Genomic DNA, 21,215 nt, shown 5'->3' with positions numbered 1-21,215 from the left:
ATGGTCCACCTCAGCTAAGAACTCTTTTACCTTAAATCCCAGATAAGCTGACGTAGCAGTCGATTCAGACACAGAGCTATGACTATTTCCAGTACTGTTTATGTCTTCATTCAACATTCTCTCTAATTCCTCTACTCCAATAGCATCCTCCCATATGTCCATGTCACATGCTGATGTTGAGTCAACAGCCTCTATGGGAACAGATGTATCAGGTATAACAGGCAAACCTGGTACACTATGTGGATTAGACCCCACATTCGTATGAGCTCTACTAGGCCCAGACATACTGAAACACATGAAATTTCAGCATAAGTACCGTATGTAATAGTTATAGAAAAATCACATTTTCATATAACAGGTATCAACTACTAAACCTATATAAGTAAAACACATAACAATCAAACACAATTCAGAGAAAATCTAATTATTTTCTCGAACAAAAATTCAAAGGAAATCTTCGCTTTGTCCTGTGTTCAAACAGAACCATTCTCCTTGAATACTGGTCATCTGTTCTGACCATTTCGCTCCATAATTATAACGTGTTTCTAACTTAGGAACATCTCACATGTTCCATCAGTTGTAACGTATCTCTAACACAAGAACAACTCATGTTTTCCTGATCAAAACATCAATACACACTACACACATGTATAGTTGCTATCTATAGCTGAATGTATTCAATAACTGACAACTGATCAAGACATGACTCGAATCCTATGTTGCTGCAATAGTTCACTAGGAACTCTTATGACTTCTAGTACCTCTACTTAACAAATATCAGCAACAATACTTCGGACATTCAAGTCCTAAAACATTGCTCTGATACCACACTTGTCACGACCCGATTTCCGCCTCGAAACCCGAGCCGAGACCGGCGCTAGGGAATGGGAATGGTTGTTCCGAAACCCGTAGCAAGCCTAAAACCTCTATAAATTTTTCGCCTCCTAAATATAAATATATATAAATCTAGATCGTACCTCGCGTACGACCCGTTTTCAGAAAACACCGTTAAAACATTTTTCCGTTTAACGTGGAAAACACATTCTGAAAATATTCATATAGGCGATATCGCACTTTCATAAATGCTGGTTGAATAACCCTAGTTATTCTGACCCACGCGCATTTCTGAAAACCGGTGCGGTGGTACAGGGACTTAGCTCACGTGCCTTGCCTCGCAGGCAGCCCTGTTTCAAACCGCGCACCCGAACAATATGTTTAATAAAATATATTGATCACTTTCCTTTTCAAAGCGTTATATCAAACATATTTAAAAACATGCACAGCAGGCACACAAACGTAAGGCCAGCTAAAACTACATACAGTGTCTTTGCAGACCAAAGACACGAAGCTTGGCCCACCCGTAGGGGACACCATAAAACACCATATGCCTATTAAGTAGCCACTTATTAGAGCTAGACAAGTCAGGTTCCTATCAGAGTATATAGACAAAGGAACCATGACGTGGCCACAGGCATATCAAACCTATATACACTATTGCAGCAGCTAAGAGTTTAAAGTGTTATTTACATAACAACAGAATAAGCTTCCCTGATGGAAAAGGATGGAAGCTCGACCAGAACCCGGTAGTTAGGTACCTGAAAAATGATAAACAACAACGGGGTCAGAAATATAAATATTTCTGAGTGAGTAGATAGGTTTACAGTTAAATACCAAAATCGCGTATAGACAAAATATCAGTATATAAAAATATTACCAGTTCTCGATCCAAATGAAACCCTAGTCCTGATTACTTTATAGTGCTATCATATGTATAATGCATATGCACAACTCTTGTTTAATACAGGATGAGCTGTATACTTATGTATCACAGCCCTCTTAACTCTGTATAGGGTTGTTGGGCCGGAACTAAATCACTGCCACCTCAGGACTACCCAATAGGTTTAAGCCGCTTCGCAAGCATCTGGCTTAAAACCTAATCTCAATATGTATGCTTATAATATTTACCTCTCATCTAGTTCATTAACACCGGTGATCACACAGTCCTATTGTTGCCCAATAGATAGCTCGTTTCAGTGGATCTTCCTTGGCTAAGTTTCATACTTAGTGCGATTTATGGAGTTAAAACAATTGAATAATAATATTCAAAAGTAAACAAATGAACTCACAAACACCGCTAGGTCTGGAACTTAATCCTGTGGTTGTGGTCAGACTGCTGGCTAGCTGGTCGGACTAAACACACAAAGCAAACAGGATAAAACACATCAATATATGTTTCCTATAAAACTTCTAGGTCCTTAAACCCAGATCTAGGTCAAACATATAATCATTTAAACACGTAACACTTATGGTCTGTTTTCTTTTAAAACCATATTATAAATTCTCGTTTTGAGAAAAGGTTCTAACTTCTCTCTAGAAGTTATTTTAGGTATCACAATACCTAAAGAAAACCATTTATAGTATAGACCTAATTGTCAAAACAATTCTCGGTCATATACTAAGTATTTAGCAAAACTGATTGCTAAATCTTTAAAACCGTTTAAACGTTGACTTTAACTCTTTTAAAGTCCATTATAAACGTTTAACTTAACTTTTAAAATCTCCTTTTAAAAGTCTTTAGGTTTAGGTTATAAAACCTTTTCAATTTCTTCTAACACAAGTTATCGTTTTAAAACGTTTTCGGATAAACAAAACTATGTCAAGTACTTAGGGAAAAAAGCCCCGAAAAGTCCCCCCTTATCGACATCTCGGCATGGTGCACGATCGTGCACCTTGGGGTAGTGCACGATCGTGCACAACTGGTGCACGTTCGTGCACCCCAGATGGTGCACGTTCGTGCACCTTGGGTGCACGTTCGTGCACCCTCTCATGGTGCACGTTCGTGCACCAAATGGTGCACGTTCGTGCACCCGAGTGCACAGCCCCGAGAAAGTTGATTTCTCGGGCTTTCCGACGTGCTTTAACTCCATTTTTCCGCCCCTAACACGTATACACATTCCAATCTATCCATATTCACGTTCGAAACGTAAAACTAATACGTTTACGTTCGATTCGATACGGTAACCGTTTATAAACGAATATATATTCGAAATATATCGATATATATATCAAAATAAACATTTAATACGGGTATACTACCTCGATTACTTGAGTAATCGTCGAAGAAATGGAGTTAGAATCGAGAAACGGGTCGACGGCGCGAAACCCTAGCTTCGGTTTCGTTTCAGAGAGCAAAAGCTCTTTTTCCTTTTGAAAAGGAAAAGAAATGAGGTGTTGTGCCTCATTTGATTCATTTGAATCAAATTTATACTAAATGGCTAAATGTCCATTTTAGTACTAGCTTCCTAATTAGTCGTCCGTAGCTCAAACGGAAACGATTTCCAAATTTCATGAAAATTTTACCAAAAATCTAATAAAATATAACAAGAATAAAAATATAATTTTTATTCCCATCCGACTTATATTTTATTCTTAATAAATCATTTTCGATTTATTAAGTCCGCATTGACTGCGCTTGATAAAATTTCTGCTTCCAAATTTTATCAAATTTTCACGATAACCTTTTTAAAATATTTCGCGAATATTGGCACCAAAAATATTCGCTAGGGACTTATGAATTATTCTGCACCCAATTCATAAATCCATATTCTCTCCGTTAACTATATAACTATTCAAATTTAAATTCTAAAAATTTAAATTTGCAATCCTATAGCCATATTAAAAATTTAGGGACACTTGTAAATTAAATTTATCTTTAAATTTAATTTACCTACTCCCGTCTAATAAAATATTAGACACGTGGCTATATTTTAACTTTTAAATTTCCGGGTTATTACATAGTCTAAGTCCAGGAATTGGACTAATTGCAATGTCTTAGAAGTTTATGGGCCAATTTGCAAGTTTGACGGACTGAAATTGACCATAACCAAACCTATAGGGTCTTTGTAGCCTTTTTTTAACATTTTCAGGCACCAAAACTAACTTTTAGCACTCTTTCACTTAGTCATCATGAGTCAATCCGAATTTAATAAATTAAATAGTGTTTCGAACTAATCCTAAGAGCTAAAGACCTATCACTTCACACACTTTTCACACCCAGAAGACTCTAGTAAACCCTAGGTCATACTTTTCCATATAAATACTAATATTAGTCAACTGAGTCAAAGGTCGGACTAGAAAGGTAAAAACCATATATGCAAAATTCGATCCCCTCCTTTAGAAATCCCTGTCTTGGCCGAACACCCTAGCATACACCACAAAAAAATATCATTCAATTCTAGTCCTAAAAACACATAAGTAATGCTTTGATTCTCCAAGAACACAGCCCTGCACAGACTTGAAACTGGATTCCGCATCCACTTTGCCATCAAACGAGTCAAGGACTAAGACCAGTAATTATGACGACCCTTTATTTTGTTCCTTTGATTTTCATGTGCCATGATTAAATTAGGATGCAAGTTTAACTTATTGTTGATTTTTGCCATGAAAATTGCCATGCTAGACTTAATAATTTGATTTCCAAATTTCCATGAAACCGTTGATATGTATGTTATTTTGATGTAATTAACTATATTTATGCTTAAATCCAGAAACCCAATTGACTAAAGCCCTTCGAATACATGTTTTTAGGTGTTTTTAGTGTTGTTTGCCATGAAAATACTTAAAAATAGTTGCTGGAAATTCAAATTTTTTTGTTTAAATCAGCTTTAAACATTCTATAAATGCCACATTTGAATTCCTTGTTTGAATTTATGTGGTTTTGACTATCGTTGCACGAAAAACGGAGCTAAAACGAGTGAGAGCGGACCAAAAAACGAAACCTCGGAACTGTTGTCCACGCCTCCGCAGCCGTTCTTGCAACCAGCGCCGCCACCAGAACAAGGTAGCATTGCCGCCACTCCATCCTTCCGGCACCGGCAGTCACACCGGTGCCGTGTTCGTCGTTCATCAGCTTTTTTGGATTCGCTCTCAAATCTTCCTAGATTCGACTAAAACTTCCAGACGCGTTTTCAGACTCATCTGGACTCAGAATGAGGCCAGGTTTAAAATCAGAGGTAGAGAGTTTCAAAGAATTTAAAATTATGTTATGTAACGGGCCTGACCCGGTGTAAAAAGGACTCAGAAGTCCAATAATGTAATATAGTGTATGAACGGAGCCCACGAGCCCAAGGCCAGCAAACTAGAAACTTCCAGAGCCGATGTTGGGCTAATCCAAACTCGGAATCGACCCCGGATTGAACCAGTAGAATAGGATCGAAGAGATGCACAACTCTCGTTATGTGACTGAGAGCCAATTCTGACCACACCGATGGTCAAACCCGCGCGAGTGAGAGACACATAAAAGTTAATGAGGTTTAGAAGTATCTCTAACCTTGCATGTATACCAACTGTACATGGGCAAATTTGCAATGTTTACCGCTTTCCAAAAGCATACCGAATCGAAGATTAACTAGTTAAAGGACTAATCACATAAGATTCTCCAAATAATGCAATTCCAGCCAGTCACGTATACATCTTAGAACTAGCATAACAAATTAATAATGGTTGTAAAGGTCTAAGGTTTGATGTATGTTTAGGAGTACTTGCTACTTTCCTCAAATTCCAGTCCTGATCGAGTCATATGTGCGTCAAACGTGTTTATTTCTTTCATCCCTGTTTATTTCTAGCTTTCATATCCCGTCAATTTCATATACTGTTGAGATGAGAAGAAAACAAATATTTCCAGTATATAAATCGGTAAGAAATAAGCCAACCACAAGAGTCTTGGGGATGTCCACAAACCCTAGTCTTTGCCGATGCAGGGTAATGTTACCAATAAGCAAGTAAGGTTACCTAGTCGGTTAAAAGGCATTTTCTAGTTGAACTAGGTGGCGACTCCATTTTTCAAACCATTTCCAAATCTAGAAGTCAGCCATAAGTCTTGGGCGAGCGACCTCTGAACCCTGCTCCGCTCACAAGCGGTTTCTCTTTTTAAAGTTTTTAATAGAAGGTTTCCGTATTCGGGTCTCGATTTCTATAGAAATATTTTTTGTATTTTATTCGCACCTTGTTTTTATCTTTTTTTTTTCTAGTTGTAGCTTTTAATGCGCCTGCTTAAGCGTGTCACTTATATGTGCAAGCTAGAAGTTTGTTTTTTTGCCACTTGTTATGGTCTTAATATACAAATTATTCTTAAAAAATTATCACGTAAGAATTAAAACTCGTAGCAAAATTTAGATGAAACTAGAAGAGAATCAATAATAAGGAAAAATGTGAGTGATATTTACTGTAAATTCTTCACATCTTACCCATTTTCACTAGAATAGCTTCTTTAAGAATAAGGAAAAATGCGAGTGTTATTTATTATATATAAAGTCCCTAGGATGAAAGGCATGAAATTATGAAAAATGTGACTATTTTTTTGGTAAATGATGAATATATTAGCACGACCACAAGAAGTGGAAGGCAAAACCACCGAACATCCGCTTTTCAGAAAGAAAATTAAATTGCGAAATACATCATTACCACTATAACTAAAAGAAGGTTATGAAACTTGAAAAAAATAACACCCTTATTAAAACAAACAAAGATCAAATCCGCATAATCAGTGTCTTCCAATTTGAAAATTTGCTTGTTTCTTGCTAGCCATAACTCCCAAACACAAAAGAGTCAAATAGTACTCCAAATATTTTTAAATCTGAAATTGGCAAAATCCATCCATTTGAAAGAAAAGCTTTCAATGTCACCCGGCATACTCCAAGTACAAATATCGGTTTTCCGAAGAAGCAAACTCCAAAACCTCCAAAAAAATAAACAATGCAAAATAATATGAATACCTTATTCAACCTCCATGCAAATAGAACACAATGATTGGTTTGTGGTAATCAATCTTCGACGAAATAAAAGTTGCTTGGAAGTTATGATGTCTCTATACATAAGCCAAATGAAGAACAAGATACAAGGCGAGATTTGCTGCTTCCAAAGGGAAATCAGAAACCAGTAATCGAAAGAAGAACCCGATGTGTATGAGCTGACAAAATCTGTAGTGGTATAACCATGCTATGAATAGTTCCAAAGAGATGTATCCTCTGTTTATGGGCAGAAAAAAAACGAGAAGCTGACCAATAAAGATAGATGGCATTTCAGCATCTCCAATCCATAACTGCGTCTCCATAATATGTTTGAAGTATTACCAGGTGAGCAGTTTGCATAATTAGCCAAAGTGCCATCCTAAATTGTAGAAATACTGTACGAAACTAAGTGAGAAGTGGCTAATGGCTAAACTTGATTATTATATAAAAGATCCTTCCAAAATCGTATATTCTACCCATCTCCCACCTTGAAGCTGAGCTTGACTAAAAACAGTTCCAAATAGCATCATTATTAATGCAAAGCTTCTTCATACCTCACCATAGAATCAATAATCTCTGGTAACTTGAGTTTATCAAATCATGCCAAGAAGTAAATCTCGAGCTTTCCCAAACTACCAAGCACTACAAGAATTTTTATTGCAAATCACAAATTTCTAAACCCACTTTAATAATAAACTTTGGTTCCGTAGCTGCATGGAAGGCAAACTGAATTCCAAGCCACCTTACACGACCCTCTAGAATCATATGATCCATTCCATAAAAACTTTCTTAAATAACTCTCCATAGAAGTAATAACATAAGCCAGTAGAGTAATAGAACACATAGAATAAACAAGCAAACAAAAGAGAACGGATTTGATTAAAACCAAACGCCCTACAGGCGAGAGAAGATTACCTTTCCAGTTAGCCAAACGATTAGAGAATTTTTGGATCAGCGGAGTAAACTGCAATGGAGGCAAGTTCTTCTTGATAGAGGCATACCGAGATAATGAAAGGGAAGGGTGTCTATCCTTCACTTCAATATACTAGCTGCTGAAACCACATCATTGTTTGTTGAATTAATACCAATAATAGAGCTCCTGTTATAATTAATACTAAGCCCATGAACAACTTTAAAACAACGTAATATCTAATGAAGATTATTCACCATATTCAAGTCATTAGGGAGGAATAAAAGAGTATTATCCGCAAATTGTAACAAAGAGATCGATTCATGAAAACCGTTTATATCAATGCCCTAAATGAGCCCCACATCTTTAGCTCGATTAATAATGACTTTAAAACCCTCTGCAGCAGTAGCAAAAAGCATCGGCGAAATCGTATCACCATGTCTAACGCCCTTTCCCATATAATAATTATCCGTAAGACTGCCATTCACAAGCACCGACAGTTGGGAGGAGCTCAACAAGGAAAAAACTCAATTAATCCAGGTATTATCGAACTTCATAGTTGCAAGACCTTTTAGAATAAAGGACCACGAGACATCGTCAAAAAGGCACTGTCTGTAATACCCCAAAATAATTAATTAGCTAATTGGACCACGTGTCCAGTTTTGAGTCGCGGAAGTGGCGATATTGGAAAGTTTTCCGATAAATAAGTTTCAAGTAGGTCGGTTTTGAGAAATTAGCTATGAGAAAATTAAGGTTATATTTCAATTCTAAAGTTAGAATTGGAATTAATAGGAAAAATGTCAAGAAAAGTCTAAAATGAAGTACAGGGACCAAAGTGGTAATTTAGCCACTTTGTGTCGAAAATAGAAATATTGGAATTTGACGGAAAGTACTAATATCGAGCTTGGTATTATTTATCGGATATAAATAATACGTATAAGTCGTAATAAAAGAATTTAACGATTTAGCTATGGACTAAATCGTATGAAAGAAAAGTTTGAAAAATAAATGGTAACAACGAATGAAAGAAAGGATCAAAGTGAGCTTTTAACCTTAACATATAAGGTTTTAGAATTTGAATCAGAAAGGAGAAGAAGTATCCAGAGAGAGCGAGAGAAATCCATCCGATTCCGTCGTTTCGCCGCCGTTTCTTCGTTCGACGTCCGATTCGAGCGATTCAAGCGGTGATTTCTTCAGAACGGAAAGCTCTATCACCTCCGGCCATCGAATTAAGGTAAGAGGTCGGGTTTTGGCATGAAAAAGATGATTTTGTGGGCTGTTTTCATGAGATTATGATTTTGGATTGAAATTGATGTTTTCGGGTTTACTATGACGTTTTTGAAGAAACCGAGATATGGGTATTGAGCGTGGGTATGTTTGGCACGTCGGGATTGTGGCGAAACCCCGGAAAATCTGATTTCCGGGGCTGTGCACGTGGTACACGACCGTGTACCACGGGTGCACGACCGTGTACTGATGTACACGAACGTGCACCTAGCGAGGTACACGATCGTGTACTGAAGTACACGAACATGTACTTCTCATGGTACACGAACGTGTACAATTAGTACACGAACGTGTACCCCTGAGGTGCACGAACGTGTACTCAGTTGCACGATCGTGCACCCACCAAAACGCACGCCCGTGCACCCCAACTCGCCCCCACGCGTATACAAACTATAATTGACCTAAGTGTTTGACGTTTAGGGTAAATGGACGTGGAAAGACGGATTTCGGACTTTGAGAATCATTAATCTCGAGATTAGCTCGACGTTTTAGATAAATTATAATAATGGAAAACGTCAAGGACGTTAAGCGATTCTCAATTATGAGATATAGTATTCGCTAAGTCGTTTATACGACTAGAGATATTGAATACGTAAACAAGTATAAAATGAAACTGAATCATAAAATCTAAAAGTATTATACGTATAAGAATATGAGAATCACGTCTAACTATTAACGATTTATCAGACGTGTCTGCGAGTAGTGAAGTCAGTAGAGGCGGACTAGCGAGAGCGTACTATCAAATCGATCATATCATTTCTTGGATTGCGGTCACTGTGAGTTGCACTTTACTTTCGTGTATTATCGATTAATATTATGTTGATATCATACTATATATATATATACTGTTTATATGCATCGCACTATATATATATATATGAATTGTTGATATGCTACATGTTTTGATTAAGTTTTAATGTACGAGAACCTAGTATACGATCCAACGAAACTAGCTACCTATTGGGTGTCAATAGGCTGCGTGATCACCAGTAATCGAGTCAGTCTAGTGTGTCTGACTATAAGATATGATTTGAGATGCATGCATGGTTTGATTATGAAAACTATGATATGAATGCTATACGAGAGTGAACTCGGTTACAGTGTAACCTGAGCCCCTTATCTAGTAGGTTGGACCTACCAGTGGGTTGGACCCACCTCTTTGGGATTAAGAGATATGTTCTGACTGACGTGGTTGAACGTGAACGCTCCCGGGTCAGACTAATGGAATCAGTATGATTTGAATTATAGTGAGTTACGTTATGTTTCAGGATTATAGTTTCGAAAGGATCGAGTACTTGTTCATATGTATTTTTATATTGATATTGATTTGAAATGCGATGCTATGTTTTTAAAATAATACCGTTAGTAAACTGTGAACTCACTCAGTATTTCCCCAAATACTGACCCCTCACCTTTGATGTCTTTCAGGTGCTTAGCTTGTGGACTTAGCTAGAGGCCAATTTTGGAGTGCAGAAGTCATCTGTATATGTTAGTTTATGACTTCTGTTAATGCTGCAGTAGTGGTCCTGTGTCAACAGAATAGTAGCCTAGTCAGCAGTTTATTTTGATTATATATATCAACTGCTGTATTTGTCTATATGCTTTTTGATAGGCTACGTACGTTGTATATGATCCACGGCCCCAGATGCCAGTGAGATGTTTGAAACACTAACTGATGTATATAGTACCGCGAGGCCAGTTCGTACAGGGTACGGTAACTAGAGCCCGCGAGGTTTTGAAACAGTTAGTGTACATATTCGGTTATATGTTATATATATGTATATTTGCTTCCGTTGTTTGTTGTTATTTGTTTATATTATATTTGCGAAAAATAAATTGTGAGTTTAGGCTTGCTACGGGTTCCGGAGCTACCACTCCCGTTCCCTAGCGCCGGTTGCGGCTCAATAATTTTGGGTCGTGACACTGTCGAAAGCCTTTTGAAAGTCTAACTTTAGAATAAGATATTGTTCCCTTCTTCTCGAGCATAAGTCACTAATCTCATATGCAATTGAATGACATTCATGAATGCTTCTAGGCTTAATGAATCCAAACTGATTTTTGAAAATAATTAAATGCAAGACAAGAGCTAACCGGTTTGCAAGGAGCTTGAAAATACCATAGATAAGGAGGATTGCTCCTTTGAACTCAGGAATATAAATTAAAAATGTCGTGTTTGAGCATGAAAATCTGCCGAACATCCATTTTTTATAAGTTCTAAGCATGTTTGTAGAAAAACATGTTAAAACCATCAGACCCTAGTGCTTTGTTACCATCGTAACTCCTCAAAACGTATCTGATCTCTTCCAAATCAAAAGGTTTAATAATCTCTGCTACACTAGTAGGCTGGAGCTATTTAAAACGCAAAGAATCAAGGCTAAATTGAGTACAGCTGATGTCTTTCTTGTAGAAATTCCTGAAATAAGAATGAACATTCTTTTTGATATCCGTTGTAATATTGTAACAAATATTATCAACAATGATCTCAGAAATATTATTGTTTTTTAAGTGAATATTGGGTGCCGTATGAAAAAATGAAGTATTTTTCTCCCCCAATAAACTCCAATTAAATCGAGATTTCATATGCCAAAGTGATTAAAGATGTGAGGAAACAGTAAATAATTCAAATCGAAGAGGGGATAAAGTATTCACCTATAAATCATACAAAGAGCGGGAAATGATAACTTGTGGATTAGGGGCGTGTCTCAGGTCCGGAGGTATCTTCAAAGGCGTACCTAAAAAGCACAACATAACCGTTAGAAGGGTGTCGGAAAGGGATTCTGGCAAACCTCTCCGACGGTCAAGTCAATAAATGTTATAGTGAAAGAAAGAATAAGAAGTGAAAAAGAGTTAAGAGTTGAGAGAGAAAAAAAGTATCAACATTTTTACCTACTTTTTCTTAGTCTTTTATACTATGACTTTGTTCCTCTTTGTCTGGGCCGACAAACCTGCTGTAATTCTATTTGTCTGTGCAGTGGTTGCTAAGAATGTCAGTGTACCTTCTGTCAGGCTATCGCCTAGTAATCAGAGAGGTTATATTTTCTCGGCCAGAGGTGTCGTGATCGGTTTAACCGACTCTGTCCGCAAGCAGAGTTTATGCTTTCCTGTGTTGGGTCTCTGTAACTTTCGTTCATATACCTTCTTCGGTATATATTGGGTTGATTGTGTCTGTCTCGGTCTAAAGGTCTTCTTATGTCTGTCTCGGTTTCTGTTGCCTCATGTTGAGGTAGGTCCATCTATTGTGTTATCATTTCCAAAGACATTTTTTTCCATAAGAAAATCAATTTGCGAAGCTTCTAAAGTTTGACAATCAAAGAAGAAGAATCATTCAAGGAGCGGCAAGATTCTTTTAAAAAAACTCTTCATATCCTGATGATTCCACCAAGCATTTATTGATCGAAAAGGTTTCGGATCCCAATCCATATTAGAAGCCGAAGAAAACTGAATAGGGACATGGTTAGAAAGGAGCGAGATAGAACTTTGAGATGAAGATGAGGCCATTCATTAAAAACCAATTAGTTTGCAAAACATCTGTCAATTTTGGACTTTGATATTCTGTTTTACCAAGTAAAGAATCGGCCATGAAGACGAACTTCAGAAAGATTCGCCTCATTAATGAAAGCTCAAAAAGCGAGCATGGAAAAGAGACTAACTTGTACAATTAAATCTTTTTGAATGATGAATAGCTTCATTAACATCTCCTTCAATTAAACGAGGACAGTTACAGTGTATTTCAGCTATTAAATCATTCCATAAGTCGGCTCTATCCGATTAAGAATTCAGAGCATAAACGAGGATGAATCTAATAAGAATATCAGACCAATAAAAATTTAAGGAAATCCATCAATCCGTCTTCAAAACTCTAGTAGCATAGATCAAGGATGAATTCCAAATACAAATCAAACCATTGAAGGCACCCACGAAGCTAGGAAAATAATAGTCGAAATCTAGATTTTTCGTTTTAACTAACCCTACAATCGATAAGATATGAGTAGAGACAAAGGATCTAATAGATCTTTGTTTGCAAAAATGAGTAATAGCTCCTCGGCAATTCCATGATATAAATTTAAATGTAAAAGACATAGCAAAGATAATTTAACCTTGATAGTAAAGACACACTATGAAGAGATCTGCTGCTCCTTGATAAGAGGTCCACAATATTATTATCCAAATGCTCAGAAAACAAGCCTAAATTGAGTCCAATTTCCCATGTCTTTTTTGCTTCTTCTCTATAAGCTAAAACTTGTTGGTCAATAGGAGAATCTGTTGGAATAGTGTCTGCCACTGGATTGCTGCTGGAAGGAAACTTAGCCCCTTGTGTAATATTTGTCATGTCTGGAGTTGGAAATAAATTAGTCAATTTTCAAGACAATATCGACGATCCTGGTGATACAATAGGATTGGCATTTCGTGTAGGGAGCGTTGTAGGTGTCATCTGATGATCCCCATGATTATTTTCACGCTCGACGTTAATGTTCTGCTCATCGAGATTAATAACACGCATTAGCTCTTTGTACTTCTCAACAAGTACCTTACATTACTCAATAAGCTACAATTTTGTAGGCTTTTTCCACATCAGCTTTGTCTTTTGGATAATCTGAGTTTGAATCCAATTCATAAGCTGATGAGGATTCCGTATTATGAAGACTGTTGAAGATCAAGATAGGAAATGGGGATTCAATACCTTGGATGATTGATTCTTTTCCATTGCAAATGACTAGGAGGAAACAATCAATACACTACTTGGGAGTAGAAATAAGAAATGAACCTGAGTCCAGACGTTCATTAGAAAGAACCATAGGGTGGATAGAAATAGATTTGCCAAATATATTGTCAACTTCGATGAAAAAAATCTTCACACCATATTGTCAATGGTATTCTTATTATATTAATCCAAGTAAAACGTTCCTTAGAAGTGTAACATTCATCACAAGAGGTAAAAGAATCAAAGAACGCTATCATGCTTGCAAAATCATGCTTGAACCTGGATAAATAATGTTCATTGTGAAATGAAATCAGCATGTTTGAGCCACTGAGGAACGAGATTGATTTAAAAAATTATGAACATGAGGAAAATTCTGTATCTTAGGAACATTAACCAGGAGTGCAAGATTCTAATTTATTAACAGTGTAGAAGATTTGGTATTGAAAACCAAAGGATCTGTTGTGACAACTTAAATATGCGTTATGTCATCTCTGACTGATTCCTTGAAGACATGTAGAATTTGTTTGGGTTTCACAATGGTACGTTGCTTGGGGGAAGCCAATTTAGGGTTTAGAAACTTTGATTGAAAAAGCCATAATCCTGCACAGCCCTACGTAAATAGTGTTCAATTTTCTCAAAGCTGCTGAAAAGTTCTGATCATGATTAATGCGAAGGAATCCAAATCTTAAATTCAAACGGTTTCTTCTTCTAGCAAGGGTAACAGTGCCATGAATACCGAGCTTTGCAAAAGCTTTTTGAATGTCATCATAAAACCAATTCCCCAGATAGTTTTCAAAATAAATAACTATGTTAGTCGAAGGAATCCTTGCGTTCTCGCTATCTACGGAGTGTGTGGAACGGGACTGATTGTTGATCAGAAATAGCAGGACGGCCTGAAACGGGATGGAGGCTAAGGTTTTCTCCATGGAGAGCGTTTTTGATAGAATTCAATTAGCAATGAAAAATGTGAATGTTTTGAATTATTATTTAAATATGAATCTATTTTTTATATTGCTAGATCTTTTAACATGTGACACATGAAAATTTATTTTGAAATAATTTCTCAACTTTTGAAATTTGATATATTATAATTAATTTTTAATATTTAAAAATACCAATTATAAAAAAAAATGTCTATTAATTTGGTAATAATATATTAAACTATTTATTCGTTAAAAATTTCAGTAGTCCATTATTAATTAAAAAATAATATTTATGGAAAAATGAAAATTTTATTTATTATATATGTCGGCGCAGCTGCAGTTGTGGTTGGCGGCGGCGGTTTTGGGCAGCAAGTCAGCAACTCGTTTTTCAGCAGTTTTCTGGTTCGTTTTTAGCTCGGTTTTCACTCATTTCAGCTCCGTGTTTCGTGCAAAAACAGTCAAAACGCATAAAATCGAATAAGAAATTTAAAAATAACAGTCTAGAATCATTTTAAGGTGATTTGAACATTAAAAATATTCAATTACAACAACTTTATTTAGGTATTTTTATGGGAAAAATAGCTATAAAAAACTAGAAACATGCATTTTAGAGGTTTTAATTAATTGGATTTCTGAATTTGAGTATAAAAACAGTTAACTACAGCTAATTAACATGCCTATCAATAATTTCATGGAAATTTGATAATATAATTATTGAACATAAGATGACAATTTTATGGTTAAAATTGGCAAATAATGCTAACATACACCGTAAATCATATAATTACAGCAAATATAATGATTATTATGGCATATATTCATAAAAAAATCAAAGGGATAATTAGAGGGTCATCAGAATTGCCTGTTTGGGTCATTGGCTCGTTTACTGGCGAAGTGGATGCGGAACCCAGCTTCGAATCTGGTGCTTGTGATGCGTTCTTGGAGAATTAACACTTGTTTTTGTGTTTAGGACAGGAAATTGATGTGACTGTGTGTGTTGAAACATTCGACTATGGCTAGTTCAGGGGGACCAAAATTTTCAGTCTTATTCTCTGGGGTTTATGTGTCACCTTTAGCTACACTGACTTAAGGTTGAATTTATAGCAGTGAATTAGGGTTAGGGTTTACTAGAGTCTTCTAGGTTTACTGTTTAAGTGATAGGTGTTTAGGTATTAGGATTATCTTTAAACACTATTAATTTAATTAAATTCATATTATAGTTTGATGGCTAAGTAAAAAGGGGCTAAAAGTGAGTTTTGATGCCTGAAACTGTTAAACAAATGCTACTAAGTCCCTATGGGTTTCGGTATGGTCAATTTCAGTCCATAAAACTTGCAAATTAGTCAATAAACTTCTAAGGTATTACAATTCGTCCAATTTCTAGACTTAGACTACAATTTGTTTGGATTTTTATGAGCTATTTACGGCTAATTGAGTTTTAATCCTCCAAGTTTGCATCTGTGCGCAGATTACACCTGCTTGGATTCCAGCAAGTAAATTTCTATCTTGTCACCCAGACTAGTTTCTTTGAAAATCATTATTGTACGCTTCAGTCCCTTATCACGTTTTACTTGTCCGTAAAATAGGTGTATACAATTATACTATTATTTTATAATTTTTTTTTGAAGAATAAAGTGTTTTATATTATTAATAATATTAATATTTAATTAGAATATAGGCTAAAAAAAGAAAGATTATTTTAAATTTATTTTCAGATAAAAAGAGATCAATTTAATATTTTTGTTAGAGTTGAAACATGAAAAACCAAAAAAAAAGATGTAAATGGTTTCTTTTTTAACGTCAGAGTGTAGATGAAAAAAATTCAAGGTGAATGGTTTTTAAGTAATTAGACTTAAAACAAATGAAGATTATTTAAATAAGAAAATTATATAAAAAAAATTAAAAATTTAAAAATTTAAAATCAGACACCATGTTATAAGAAATTATAAATTATAATTAAATTATAAATTTTACTATAGATTAAATATTTTAACGAACGAAGGATCATTTTACCCTCTGAACTTGGCATAATGTATCAAAAACATTCAAATTACCAAAACAGGGTCACTTTTATCCTAAAGTTATCAAATTTGGTATAAAAACACTCATCCACACTCTCACCTAATAGAGTGAGATACATTCTCCGGATTTGATAGTGGTTTTGTATTCCAAGGTGGTTTTTTGATGTTAAAGAGTTTAAAATGGTCCTAATTTTTGTTTAATAATTTAAATTAATATCTAATAATTTAAAAACACAATTTAATACTCTTAGTTTTACAATTTTATATATTAAATTAACACCATATAATCTATTTTTAGCAAAAAAATAAATTAATTTTTCTTTAAATTTCCGTTCTCAGGCGAGGAGCTCCTCGCCTGAGAACGAGCAGCAGCAGCTCCTCCAAGAACAGTTGATCTGTTCTTGCCAAGAACATATCGACTGTTCTTGACAAGAACAGATCGACTATTCTTGATTTAAAAAGGCCCCTGTATTAATTAGTGTTTAATTATGATTAATTAGAGTTTAGTTAGAGTAAATTATGATATTTATAAAATTCACTCTCCAATTAAAGTGCCACGTCAGCATAGGGAACTGTTCAAACCGGTTTTGACATATTCGAGATAAAAGTGATCTGGTTTTATTAATTTTGACGTTTTTTATATTTCATGTCAAGTTGAGGGGTTAAAATGATACTTCTTTCATATTTTAGCCCTTTAGAAATTCAGCTAAAGGACAGGCATGTGTCATTGTTGCCAATTGGTGCATGGCACCCCTTTCTTTATTATGGTTGATTAGATCATTGGGTCCACAAAGGGCTGCGAAGACACGAAGACTACCATTTGTTAGCCGCCTCTATAAGCTACCTCTATCCATGTCCTTTATATAGAGTTTTTCTTAATTTATATTTCCCTTTAACTTATATTGAAACTATTTAATTATACACACCCGTTGTAAAAAAAAACTATTTAACTTATATTATTTTTTGTAATAATTCGTGTAAGTTCTATTTTATAAAGGACGAATGGATATTTATGTTCCTAAAATTTAATATCTTGATCAATGATTTTAAAATAGAATCGGACCGGCCAGTTAAACCGGAAACCGACCAATGATCTAGTCTAAAATTTTAAAAAAATTAAAAATTATAATTGAACCAGATTGAACCGGATCAGACTGAATTGAACCAAATAGAACCGATGAAAATAGGGAGTTGGATTGGTGAAGCCGAAGTTAAACCGGCAGTTTAATATTTTAAAAAATTAAACCGGTCATTGAACTAGAAACTGGTAGCGTTGTCGGTTTGATCACCGGTTCGATTTTTAAAACACTGATCTTGATCACTTACACTTACACATTAATTTTCACAGTTATCTATGTTATACTCCCTCCGTCCCGCAAAGATAGGTCACCTTTCTATTCTGGGCATCCCAAATTATAGGTCACCTTCTATTTTTGGTTAATAATTTTAAAACTAAAAGTTTTAGTTACCGTAATAAATATACATTGTTATCTTCAATTTAATTAATTTCTCCATGTTCCAATGTGGAATAAATATCAAGTTTTAATACCAATGTAAAATATACCAATACAAAAATTAGTCATTATTATATTATTTATTTAATTAAAAAATTATTAAAGGCTAAAAATGGAAAAGTATATAAATAAACTAATTTTAACTAATCTAACTATTTTTTTTTTGATGAATAGTATGTATATTAACCACAAAAGTGGCAAAAGGTCAGTTTAAAGGTTTGGCACATGAGGTGTCACACTCAAGATGGCGCACTAGAGGCTACGGCTAAGAGAAAGGCCAAAAAATCAATGTCCCGGAAAAATAATACAAATTGGATTTCGATAGAAATCTTGGCCTGAAAAAGCGAACTTCCTATTACAAAGTTTAAACAAAAACAATGCTTTAGTGAAGCAGTTAAAGATAACACTCTCCGTATCCTGCAGCTTGTTCTGGAAAATTCTATTGTTCCTGCACTTCCATATTTCCCAAATAACAAGATAGCGTAAAATTCTCCACAGATGGCAATAGCTACCTCTTGGAATAATATACTGCCATTGAAGCATGAAATCCTCAAACGACGAAAGAAAAATCCAAACCATGGCCATTCTCTGTAAAATAGAACACCAAATATCTCGTGCAAAGTCACAATGAATGAAAATATGATCCTGCGTCTCCATCACACCACATAGCATACATAAAGATTCATTCGCTGAAATAATAGACCGACGAGCTAAAAAATCAAGCGAAGTAACTCGATTATGCATTGCTAACCAAATGAAGAACTTAACTCGCGGTGGAGCTTTAGAGCTCTAGACTGTCGTAAATGGAGATATAATTGCTGCTCCTGGGTTACTTAAATCTGGGTCATTGATTGTTAAGATATTCCTTTGCGCGAAAGTGTAGTCAGCAGCTTCGGCCAAAAATCTTTCTTCACGTCCAGCAGGTCTCCAGCTAGCAGCAGCAGTTCCAATTGTTGTCCGTTCAGCATCTATCACACCTTCAGTCTCACCTGCAGCGGCAGCAGTTTCCTCTGTGGTCCATCCTGCAGCAGCTACATCAACATCCCCTCTAACCGTAGCTGCCCCCAAGCGAACATCATCAAAAGGAACAGCAGTTGTGCCCTCATTGCCGTTGCTTTCTATAACCGGAACAACTACAACAGTAGGTTGACGATTAAAATTCCAATCCATAGGGCCATTAATAGTTAAACACCGAACCATAGAAGCTGCAATATATGATTTCGATCTGAAAATCCACCAAATATTATCACCTTGGTTCGAATTTTGAGAAATCATATTAAACATGGACAGTAACTCATTAAGCAAAATCAATTCAGCCCCTCTCAATCGTCTTCGCCATCTCCACCCATCCCTCTGAATAACACCAATAGTCGCTTGCTTTTGATTCGAAAGATTATAAAGACGAGGTAGCAAAAAACAAGGAGGACCAAAACCACTCCAATTATCGTTCCATAGAGAAATAGAGTACCCATTACCAACATTATATTTCAAGTTACTAAGAAAGATTCTCCTAGCCCGATTGTCATTACAACATGCTTTCTTAATACCTTTCCAAATGAAAGACATTTTTTTAACATCGCCATTCAACAGCGAATTCTAATCCACAATGTTAGAGCAACTTGAAACAATGTTAGACCAAAGCGAATCTTTATTATTTATCCTCACTTTCCACACCCATTTAAAAAGCAAACTTTGGTTTCTAATTTTAAGATTATGAATACCCAATTCTCCATCTTTAAAGTCCTTGCAAATATTTTCCCCAGAGACTTTACTCAACACCCGAGAAGAAACATCTCCCTTCCATAAGAATTTAATCATGTATGACTCTAGTTGTTTCTGAACTGACCCCGTCATATTGAACAACGACATAAAATAGACTGGCACACTAAAGAGAACCGACTTAATGAGAACTAACCTTCCAGCCGGAGATAACAGAGAGCCTTTCCATAAAGCCATACGAGATTTGAAACGTTCAACCACAGAATCCCAGGCGCAAGCAGAGAGCGTCCTATTCGATAGAGGGAGACCCAAATATTTTATAGGAAAAGAATCAATCTTGCACCCAACAATATGTGCCACATTTCGAAGGTCAGCTTCATTCACATCAATTCCCATAATGGAGCTTTTATGAAAATTAATTTGAAGGCCCGATATCAATTCAAAACAGCGAAGAATCCGAGTTAAATTCCTAAGCTGTTCAATATCAAATGGAAGATACAAGATGGTGTCATCTGCAAACTACAATAGAGATAAAGGATCATGGTTCTCTGAAAAAACAAAGCCACGCATGAACCCTAATTCTTCATATTTGAACAAAAGCCGTTTCAGTCCCTATACTGCGATAAGAAATAAATATGGTGATATCGGATCTCCCTGACGAACACCTCTTCGAAGAGAGATCGGGTCAACTGGACTACCATTCACTAACACCGACGTACAACCCGAAGACAAACAGCAATACATCCACTCAATCCATTTTCCTGGAAAATTCATACATCGCATAACAGAGAGCAAATAATCCCAACTTATACTATCGAAAGCCTTCTAAAAATCAAGCTTGAAAACAAGTAGTTTTTCCTTACACCGAGTTGCAGCATGAATAAGCTCATTCGTAATAGTAGAGCATTCTAGAATGCTTTACCTTTTAAAAAAGCATGTTGATTATCCGAAATCACCTCAGAAAGTAAAGGTGCTAGTCTCCGAGAAAGCACTTTAGAGAGAAGCTTAAATATACCATTTACAAGACTTATCGGACGATAATCCTGTATATTAGTTGAACCAACCACCTTAGGAATCAACACCATAAAAGAAGAATTAATACCTTTAGGTAAGGTATTAAAACGCTGAAAATTCTTAAGCAGTTCCATGATATCCTTTTTCATCACAGGCCAAGCTTTTCTATAGAAGTAAAAATTAAACCCATCCGGACTCGGTGCTTTCTTCATACCGCAAGAACAGAGAGCATTGAAGCCTTCACTCTCATCGAAGGATTTAACTAAACGGTCCCCCTACACAGTGTTTAGTGTTTCGAAGTTCAGGCTAGAGATAATAAAATCTGTTCTTGCCTGCC

This window comes from Mercurialis annua, linkage group LG1-X (assembly GCF_937616625.2).
Source record: "Mercurialis annua linkage group LG1-X, ddMerAnnu1.2, whole genome shotgun sequence".
NCBI lineage: Eukaryota > Viridiplantae > Streptophyta > Magnoliopsida > Malpighiales > Euphorbiaceae > Mercurialis > Mercurialis annua.
The sequence above is the reverse complement of the archived record's forward strand: the minus strand, read 5'-3'. Positions refer to the sequence as shown.